The following is a 10,779-nucleotide window of genomic DNA, read 5'->3' as shown; positions in this document are numbered from 1 at the left end:
CTTAGAATTTTCTATATATAAAATTACATCATATGTGAATAAAGAAAGCTTTGCTTTTTATTTCCAATTTGTATGACTCTAATTTTTCTTGACTAAGTGACTAAATTTTTGTTTCACTTATGTTCACTATTTTAATTTTTATTAATTCCCTAGCTTTTGTAGTATAATTGTCAAAATGTATATATAATCAAGAGTACAAAGTGATGATTTGGTATTTAAATACCAAATGTAGATGTATATAATGGGACATGATTACCACCATAGAATTAATTAGCATTCTACCCATTTTCTGTTACTACACTGAAATAACCAAGGTGGAATAATTATAAGGAAAATACGGCTTATTTATTCCATAAGTTTGGTTGAAAGTCCAACATTGAATAGCTTAATGGTAGATGTTATGGCTATAGTTAGTGGGTAAGTGAGAAGATCTATACTCAGACAGAAAAGCAGTGTTAAGTGGGGAAAGGTTTGTTTTTTTGTTTGTTTGTTTGTGTGCTTTTATTGGTTTTGAGACATGGGTTCATATTGTATATCCCTAGCTATCCTTAAACTCATTATGTAGCCAAGGTTGGTCCTAACTTCCTGTTCCTCTTCTTTTCATATCCTGAGTCTTAGTATGACAAGCATGGCCGACCATGCTAGCATATACAGTGATGAGGACTGAAGCCAGGGCTTCTTGCATGTTACACAACTGAGCTACATCCTAGCCAGTTTTGTTCTTTTTGTGATAACTCATTATTGAATACTACATTAATCCCCTCAAGGGCACACTCTTGAATTATCCAATGATCATTCACTAGGCCCCACCTCTTAATGGTCCACCACCAAAATTCCCATATTGGGGATAACAAGCTTCTAATACATGGAATGTTGGGATAAAACTTACACAAGGTTTATATTACCACCTTCATTTAATTGTCTGTCTGTCTGTCTGTCTGTCTGTCTGTCTGTCTGTCTCTCTCTCTCTCTCTCTCTCTCTCTCTCTCTCTCTCTTTCTCTCTCTCTCTCTGTGTGTGTGTGTGTGTGTGTGTGTGTAGTAAATACCATTAAGATCCTCTTTGTAAATTTCAAGTAACTAATATAGTGTTATTGACTATCATCATCCTACTCCATATAAAATCTCTGGAACTTATTCATCTTGTCCTTGAAAGCCTGCACCTTTTGGCAGACGTTTCTTATTTCCTCTCCCCAGATGTTGGATATCACTGTTTTACTCTGCCTTAATGCCTTACTTGTCTCTTTATTGTTGAATAATATTCCATTATATACTACATTTCTTTTATTCATTTCTTTGTTGATGGGCACTTAGGTTGTTTCTGTATCTTGGATATTGTGAAAAATGTTGCAATGGGCATAAGGATGCACATATTTCTTGCAGGTACTGATTTAATTTCCTTTGGCTGTACACCAAGAAATAGGATTGCTGAATATATACTAAGAAGCGCGATCTCTGAATAGTGATCTATTTTTAAATTTTTGAGGAAACTCCATATTGTTTCCATAATGATTGAATCAATTTACATTCCCACCCCCAGAGTGCAGAGGTTCTCTTTTGTCCATAACCTTTCCAACACCTTTATTTTTTATCCTCGCATAAGCCTGTTTTTAAAAAATATTCTTCTCTCATACAATACATCCTGACACAGCCTCCTCTCCCACTCCTACCAGTCACCACCCCTAATTCTTCTCTCCCCCAGATCCACTCCTTCTCCTCTATTTCCCTTCAGAAAAGATATCTTCCCAGGGATATCAAACAAACATGGCTTAACAAGATGCAATAAGACTAGACACAAACCCTCATAGCAAGGCAGGATGAGGCAACCCAGTGGGAGGAAAAGGTTCTAAGCACAGGCAAGGGTGTCAGGGCCAGCCCCTATTCCCATTGTCAGTAGTCCCACGAGAACACCCAGTTATATGTCCATAAGTATATATGCGAGCTCTAGCACCATCCCATTCAGAGTCTTCGATTGTCACTTCAGTCACTGTGAGATCTTATGAACCCTGCTTAGTTGATTCTGAGGGCCATGTTCTCCTGGTGTGCTTGAACCCTCTGGATTCCACAGTCCTTCCTCCCTCTCTTTTTTAGGCTTCCTCAAGCTCTACCTAATGTTTAGCTGTGGGTCTCTGCATCTGCTTTCATGAGCTGCCGGAAGGCCTTTCTGATAATGATAGCACTAGGCTCCAGTCTACTGACTAAAGCAGAATGTCATTAGGAATAATTTCATTGGCTTTTTATGTCTGTCTGTGTTTGGTTCTATCCCATGTTTCTGTGGTATCCAGCCTCTGATTTCTGGCCATCCAGTCAGTGTCAGACATGGCCTCCCTCTCATGACATAGGCCTCAAGTTTGACCAGTCATTGGACTGACACCTTCATTGCCTGACTCTTTGATAATAGAAATCTTAAGAGGTGTTAGGTGCTATTTCCTTGTGCTTTGGGTTGGATTTTTCCCCTGATGATTACTGATGGTGAACAACGTTTTGTGTAACTGTTGGCCATCTGTGCATCTTTTAAGAAAATGTCTATCTAGGTCTTTTGCTCATTTTAAAATCAGATTAGTTGCCCCTTTTGCTATTCAGATGTATGAGTTCCTTATGGGTTTTTAATATTAATTCCTTATCAAATACCGTGTACATGTGTGCCATTAAATACTTGTCTCTGATTTTTTTTTTTTTTTTGAGAAATACTCATTGCATGGCTGCTGATAAAGGGCCTTACAATCTAAGCTTTGGGGATCAAATGATGACCTGGGTAAAAGGAGAGCCCCATTCTTCTTCAGTCTGGCAAAGTATGCTGAGTTATAAAGGAGTTATGAAGTAAAGATGCCATTAAACCCACTGTTCTTACTGAGACGTTGAATGTGAGCTTCTCAGGTTGTTGCTTTTTCCAGTGTTTCATTGTCTTAATGGAGGGGTGGAGTTTCCAAGAGTCCTAACTCTTTCATTTTCACTGACATCATTCCAGCAAATATTTTTAACAATGGTACTTAGTAACAGTTTAGACTCCTTTGTCCCCTAATCTTCCTGCAACCAAATCCTATCACATCTTATGGGATATCACTAAAGACACCTGCAAACAAGTGTTGGCCCCAGTGCAAGCTTCAGGTCTCCTTTCTCCCGCAGGCTTTCCATATCAGTGTTTCCATTCCTTACTCATGGACTTTGAGCAGCTGTTTCAAGTTGCCTCCACTCTTCTCGAGCTTCCAATACCATTGTTACCGATCTCACTTTGTCCCCACAGAGCCCACAATTGAAAGGCTATATACAGCCTACTTCTCTTAGTAGTGTTTGAGGTCAATCTTCCATTGTTTGCCCCCCCCCCCCCCCCAGTTCGTGCTTACTAGCCCTGTAGTGTTGAACAGATAACCACATCTCTTAATGCCAGTCCATCTCCTCATCCTCCAAGGGCCTATGTGAAGGTTAAATAACATACATTTCATACTGACTTTAGAACAGAGCCTGCATTAAGTTCTAGCTGTCATTGCCATCGCCATTACAGTATCTCTGTCACTCCTGTCTGTAAAGAATAAGTATCCGACTTTAATTCCATCATTAATGTTCTCTGAAATTCTATTTCCTTGAATACTTAGCATCTATTTCTTCAAAGTCCTGGAAAGAACAGGAATACAAGGGATGTCTTTTAAGCTAAGAAAGACTATTGTTAGGCAGCTCTCAGCCAACTTCATCCTACATGGAGAAAAAGTTAAAACATTTCCAGTAAAAGCACAAATGAGACAAGAATATTCATTCCCCCAATTTCTCTTCAACATGTCACTTAAAGTCAACTAGAGTAGAAAGTCAAATGAGGAAGATCAAGGGGATACAAATAGGAAAAAAAGTCTGTTTATTTGAAGGTAATAAATTGTATCTATAAAAGATCCTGAAGACACTACCAGAAATCTGCTATAGCTAATAAATATATTCAGCCTTCATATATATACAAATGATAAACCCTCTGAGAAAAATCAAGAAAATAAAACAATTAGCAACGGCCTCATAAATTATCTTAGATTGAATCTAATCAAGGTCGATTTAGTCTACCTTGTAACAAGTGAAAGACTTATACAACAGAAACTTTAAAGCACCAAAATATTGAAAAGAATACCAGAAAATAGGAAAGACCTCTCACACTCATGGATCAGTAGGATTAATATAGTGAAAATGTTCATCTTATCAAAAGCAATGTCTAGATTCAGCACAATCTCCATTAAAATTCCAGTATAGGCCTTCACAGACATTGATAAAAAGAATCTTTGGGAGCCCTGGCCTACATTGTATTCAAGTATCCATATTTAAAATCTTCCAAGAGAAAATAAAAATTAGAAAGGGAGAAAACCCCCCCCAAAAGCCTAACTCTACTTTCTTCCACAAAATTTTGTCTCCTTCTCCTTTCCTCCCAATTTTCTCCAAACTCCAGCCTTCTTATTCATCTCTCCAGTCCATTCTTGCTTCTACCACTTCCTACAGCAGTTCCCCAAGGAAATCCTTTAATTCAAGCAATAGGCTTCATGGTGTGTCTGGAACATATGGTACTTTTCAACATTTCTTTCGTACATTTATGTATTTCTTTAATGGGACTGGGCATGCATGCCATAATATGCATACAAAGGCCAGGGACAACTTGGGGGAATTAGTTCTCTTCTTCTCCCATGTAAACTCCAGAGATGCCGTTCAGATTGTCAGGCTTTGATGACAAACAACTTAAGCCCCTGAGCATCTCATTATCTCCACCTGTCTTTTCTTAACACCCAACTTCACTGGATCTTTGTCCAGTCATTATGTACTCATTATGTGCCTGTATTGTCAAAGGAGCCAATCTTCCCTGTCTATTCTTTAAGGAGTAATAACAACTTTTAGCCTTCTAAGTTCTCAACAGTTTAGTTATAGATCTCTATTCTCTTATTATTTTTAGGAAAGAAGTTTGGTTCCTCGATCCAAAGTTTCTTTTTTAGACTATGAAGCAAAGTCCAAAAGGTTAAATGAAAAATTGTAGAAGGAAACAACTCATAAGTTTTCTTTTTTTTTCTGTTATGAGAAGCATGATAAAATCTTACGTTATTATAATCCATCTCACCCACAACAATGTGTTTTGAGAGAACAATCATGTTCACACAAATTTTATTATATTGTTATAACTGCAGTATTTTATTAATAGTGTTGCTAGTGTCTCACTATGCTTAAATAAATTAAATTTTTATCATAGGAATGGATATATAGGCAAAAATAGCTTGCATAGAATTAGGTACTATCTGGGTCTAAGGGATATTGGGAAATATCTTTTATGTATAAAGGGGGGACTACTGTGGTTATTAATATTACATATTTTATTGTTGACATAGATTTATGAAAATAATTCCTACTTGGTATCCTTTAATGAAGCTATCAGTATGTAGTTCTACTTTTCACATTAAAATAAAAAACGTGTCAAAATAGTCATAAAATCCCACATGTGTGGCACTGGGCTTTTTGTTAGTCTGCTACTTTTGGAGAGAGAATTATTATTTAAACTATATACATATGTATACACACACACTAAATAAATAAACATAAAATGTGTTCCCTTATGATATTTAGTGTTATTTATCCCTTCCTCCCTCCTGACTAGTAATCCTTCTACCCACCTCCCTGATTAAAGTCCCCTGTTTATCCCACCTCCGCAGCACTGCACCCCACCTCTTCCATCTCTGGGACTCCTTTGCCCTGACCCCCATCTGTCCATTTTTTACTTTCCCAGTTTGGGAAACGTCCCTTGTTAGTCAGGGGAGTCCAAAAGCTTCCCAAAACAATAGAGGGTAGCATAGAAATGACCCAAATACAATACTCATGTATAAAATTACTTTCTAAAATTTAAATCACAAAGTTAATCTAGTACTCTGTGTATCATATCATTTTCCTAACACTGTTTCCTAGAAAATCAATTGGAGGTAAGTTTTAGCTCAGTTTTACTTAACCCATTTCAAATCTCACACTAAGAACTTTGTATATGAACGCTGTATCTACACCTCCCTTCCCTCCACCAATCCCCAAAATCTGTGTCCACCATCCCAAATTTATGGTCTCTTTAGTATCATTACTAAATGTGTGTGTGTGTGTGTGTGTGTGTGTGTGTGTGTATTCTGCCTGGCTATAGGAGGTGGACTTTTTAGGTTCCATGTCCCCATTGCTGTGAGTCACAGCTAAGGTCACCCCCATTATTTTCTTGGGCGCCTCCCTTGTCCCAGTTCTCTGTCTCATCCTCAAGATGTTCTCCCCTCCCCCAGTCAGTTGTAGATTTCCATTCACTCTCATGGCCATCTAGCCATTTCCCCTGTTTCTCCCCACATCTGATCTTGAACCCCCACATTCCCCTTCCACTCCCCTCTCCTACCCAGATCTCTCCCTCCATCTGTCTCTTATGACCATTTTATTCCCCCTTCTGAGTGAGATTCAAGCAACCTTGCTTGGGCCTTCCTTCTTGTTTAGCTTCCTTGGGTCTGTATAGCATGGGTAACATACCTTGCATGTCCTTTTGGGTCTGGGTTACCTCACTCAAGATATTCTCAAGTTCCATGCATTTGCCTGAAAAATTCATGTCTTTGTTTTTAATGGCTGAATAGCATTATGTTGTATAGATATACCACATCTTCTTTATTCAGTCTTGAGTTGAGAGATCTTTAGGTTGTTTCCAATTTCTGGGTATTGTGAATAAAGCTGCTAGGAACATAGTTGAGCAAAGAAAAGTATCTTTAACAAGCAGAGAGCATGGTTAGCTTAAGAAAGAGATACAGCTTTGACCTACTAAAAGCCAAAGATCCAAGTTCAAAGCTATGAAGTAGGAAGGGTACTGTGATCATGATAGAAATAGTCTGAGCCACACTTCAGATACAGGTCTGTGTTATCTAGAGATATTATTATTATTATTATTATTATTATTATTATTATTATTATTATTATTATTACTATTATTATTATTATTTCCTTTACTTTTTGAAATTAGTATATTTATGTGATTCCTGGCTTCCCTTTTCTCCTTCCAAACCCTCATATAAATATCTCCTTATTCTCCTTCAAAACAATGGTCCCCTTCTCTATTAATTGCATACATGTACATAAATATATATTCTTAAATATAAACTGCTCAGTTTGTACAATGTTGCTTTCAGGGTTGCCCATTTGGTACTGGGTAACCAATTGATGTGCTCTTTCCTAGGGAAGACTATTTCTCCTACTCACAGAGCTTCTTCCTTGCCTATAGTTCTGGGTAGGGCTCAAGCCTCCTGGATTTCCCACCTGTCCACTTTGGCATGCCTATTGCTGCCATCCTTATTCAGCCTTGGTTCTCATGATGGTGAGACTTTATGAGTACAACTTCTGAAATTACAAGAAGATAAAACCTCATAGCTAACTCCTTCTTCCTGTGGCTTTTGTACTCTTTCTGCCCTCTTTTGCAATCATTTCTGAGCCTTAGGTGCTGGAGTTGTTTTGGAGACATGTTGGAACTGAGCGTCACATCTTTGCCTTTTGACTGGTCATGGCTTTCTATAATGGTCTCCACATGTTGCAAAGAGTTATAACAGTCCCTTATATATTCCGGATTATAGTTCTTTATTAGACAAATATTTTCACTCATTCTGAGTACTGTCTTTTTACTTCATTTTTGTATTTTTTGTTTGTTTTATGTTTTGTAGTATTTTTATTTTTCTAGACAGAATTTCTTTGTGCAGCTTTGGCTGTCCTGGAACTCACTCTGTAGACCAGGCTGGCCTCAAACTCAGAGATCTACCTGCTTCTACCTCCCAATTGCTGGGATTAAAGACTTGTGTTACCACTGTCTGATCCCATCTTTTCACTTCCTTGTTAATGTCTTTTGTAGCACAAATATTTTTAATTTTGCTGGTCCAATTTAAATTTTGTCTTTAGGCTCTTTGCTCCTCCCTGTTACACAGACAGCCACATCTTCTTGTGCAGTGACAGCCTCATCCCTTAGACAAGATGGTGAAGGTCGGTGTGAACAGATTTGGCCGTATTGGGCACCTGGTTACCAGGGTTGCCTTCTGCTCAGGATCTGGCAAATTGGATATTTTTGAACAACCCCTTCATTGACCTTAACTACATGGTCTACATGTTCCACTATGACTTACCCATGGCAAATTCAAGGGCACAGTCAAGGCTGAGAAAGGGAAGCTTTTTATCAATGGGAAGCCAATCACCATCTTCCGGGAGTGAGATCCCGCTAACACCAAATGGGGTAATGCTGGTGCTGAGTATGTTGTGAAGTCTACTGGTGTCTTCATCACCATGAAGAAGGTCTGGGCCCACTTGAAGGATGGGGTTAAAAGGGTCATCATCTCAACCACTTTGGTGATGCCCCCATGTTTGTGATGGGTATGAACTATGAGAAATATGGAAACTCCCTCAAGATTGTCAGCAATGCATCCTGCACCACCAACTGCTTAGCCCCCCTGGCTAAGGTCATCCATGACAACTTTGGCATCATGGAAAAGCTCATGACCACAGTTCATGCCATCACTGCCACTCAGAAGACTGTGTAAAGCTGTAGTGTGATGGCCACTTTTGTAAAGCTGTAGTGTGATGGCCGTGGGGCAGCCCAGAACATCATCTCTGCATCCACTGGTGCTGTCAGGACTGTAGGCAAAGTCATCTCAGAGCTGAATGGGAAGCTCACTGTCATGGCCTTCCGTGTTTCTACCCCCAATGTATCTGATGTGAATCTGACATGCTGCCTGGAGAAACCTGCCAAGTATGATGACATCAAGAAGGTGGTAAAGCAGATAGCAGAGGGCCCACTAAAGGGCATCCTGGGCTACACTGAGGACCAGGTTGTCTCCTGTGACTTCAACAGCAACTCCTAGTCTTCTATCTTTGATGCTGGAGCTGGCATTGCTCTCAATGACAACTTTGTAAAGGCATTTCCTGGTATGACAATGAATATGGCTACAGCAACAGGGTGGTGGACCTCATGGCCTACATGGCCTCTAATGAGTAAGAAACCCTGGACCACCTACTCCCCAGCAACGACACTGAGAGCAAGAGAGAGGCCCTCAGTTGCTCAGGAGTCCCATCCCAACTTGGCCCCCAACACTGAGCATCTCCCTCACAATTTCCATTCTAGACCCCCATAATAATAGGGTCCTAGGGTGCCCTCCCTACTCTCTTGAATACCATCAATAACGTTCTGCTGCACCCAAAAAAATTGTCTTTAGTTGCTGCTGATTTGGATGAATGTTGGTTCAATATATGAATATCAATCTGGCCAGCACATTCTGCTCCCTACAGTGGTTTCCAACATGCTTGATTTATCACAAGAATAGTCCAACCTTTTCCTGATCTACCATAGAACTGGGAGGGTTTTAAGTGATCATCTGGAGAATCTATGAATATTGCTGATTCCTTTACTCAGATCTGTATTTATTTATTTATTTATTTATTTATTTAGAATCAACACCCTCTAGATTGTGAGAAGCTTTTGGTTAACTTCAGGAGTCCTAAAACTGATTTTAAAGTTTGATTGTGTTCCACTTGCTTTTATGTAAGAGAAGATTTTCAGTTACTCTTACCCTTACTGTGGCTAATTCTGTACAGTACCCAATTTAACATTTATAATTTTTCTTGTTTTCTTTTGTTATATACACTAATCGCATCTTCGAGACTAAATTGTTTGACAGTATACTTCTCATGGTGTTTAGAAAAGTTGATTAAGGAATTTTGTTGGAATTGAGATCATATCTAATGCTTACATCTTTATGTTGAACAGACCATTTGGAAAATAAAGTTAGCTGTTTATAAGAAAACTTCTTGTATGGTACAATATATGATAGGCAAGAACGTCAAAAAAATAGAGTTCAGAATTACAAAGGAAACAGTGGTCCTGGGGTCAAAAAGTCTTCTCACTGATTGTTTTCATCTATTTATTTCCAAAAACTATTTTTAAGTAATCTCAGACTTGTACCAATTAGCAAAATCTAGAAAGTGTTGTCATACTCTCTTTACTCTGATTATTCTGCCATCAATATCTGGAATAACCATAGAAAGATGGTCAAGACTGAAATAGTCACGTCATTACATCACCGGTAACTAAATTGCAGCTTTGTTCAAACTTCTCGACTGACCTTTAAAGATTTGAGTGTAGCAAGCACTCATCAAGAAATTTTAAAAGGAGGCTGCGGAGAAGGTCGCACAGGACAAAGAGCATCCAAGCAATATGGACAAGCACAGTCAAAACTGCCTTTGCTCTTGATTATGTCTCCTCTCAGTTCACCTCTCTGGGATGGTGGAGGAGCTTTTTTTGGTAATTTGTTGGTGAATGGTGACCTTTTGTCAACAAGGAAGAAAGGCTTTTTATATGTTAACTTTGTCATTGGTTTTCTCTGTACTCTGTTATGTTCACTACCCAGTCATATAGTATTATTCATATAATATATTTGAAATAATAACCATTTACATGATTGACAGGATAAGGAAAACAGTTCGGTTTTCAGCATTTCTCCAGTCAGCGATACTTCTAATATTTGGACTTGTACGAATTTATTTCAAGACTTGTGTGGAGGTAGGGTTGGGAGTGTGGGGGTGGGAGTGTGTGTGCCCATGAGTGTGGGTGCAATATATTTTAAAGTCAAATAGAAACATTTTAAAAATTATCATGTCAGGGGAGTTGACTAAAAGTGTATCGCACTCAAATTCCCTTGCTTTATAATATATTACAAATCATACATCACAAATCATCAACTGCTCTTCTAGCAGCAAAATTTACGGATGACTTCATGGCAAAAATAAATGGG

The sequence above is a fragment of the Micromys minutus genome (genome assembly GCF_963924665.1).
Source record: "Micromys minutus genome assembly, chromosome: X".
Lineage (NCBI taxonomy): Eukaryota > Metazoa > Chordata > Mammalia > Rodentia > Muridae > Micromys > Micromys minutus.
This window is presented reverse-complemented; position numbering follows the sequence as displayed.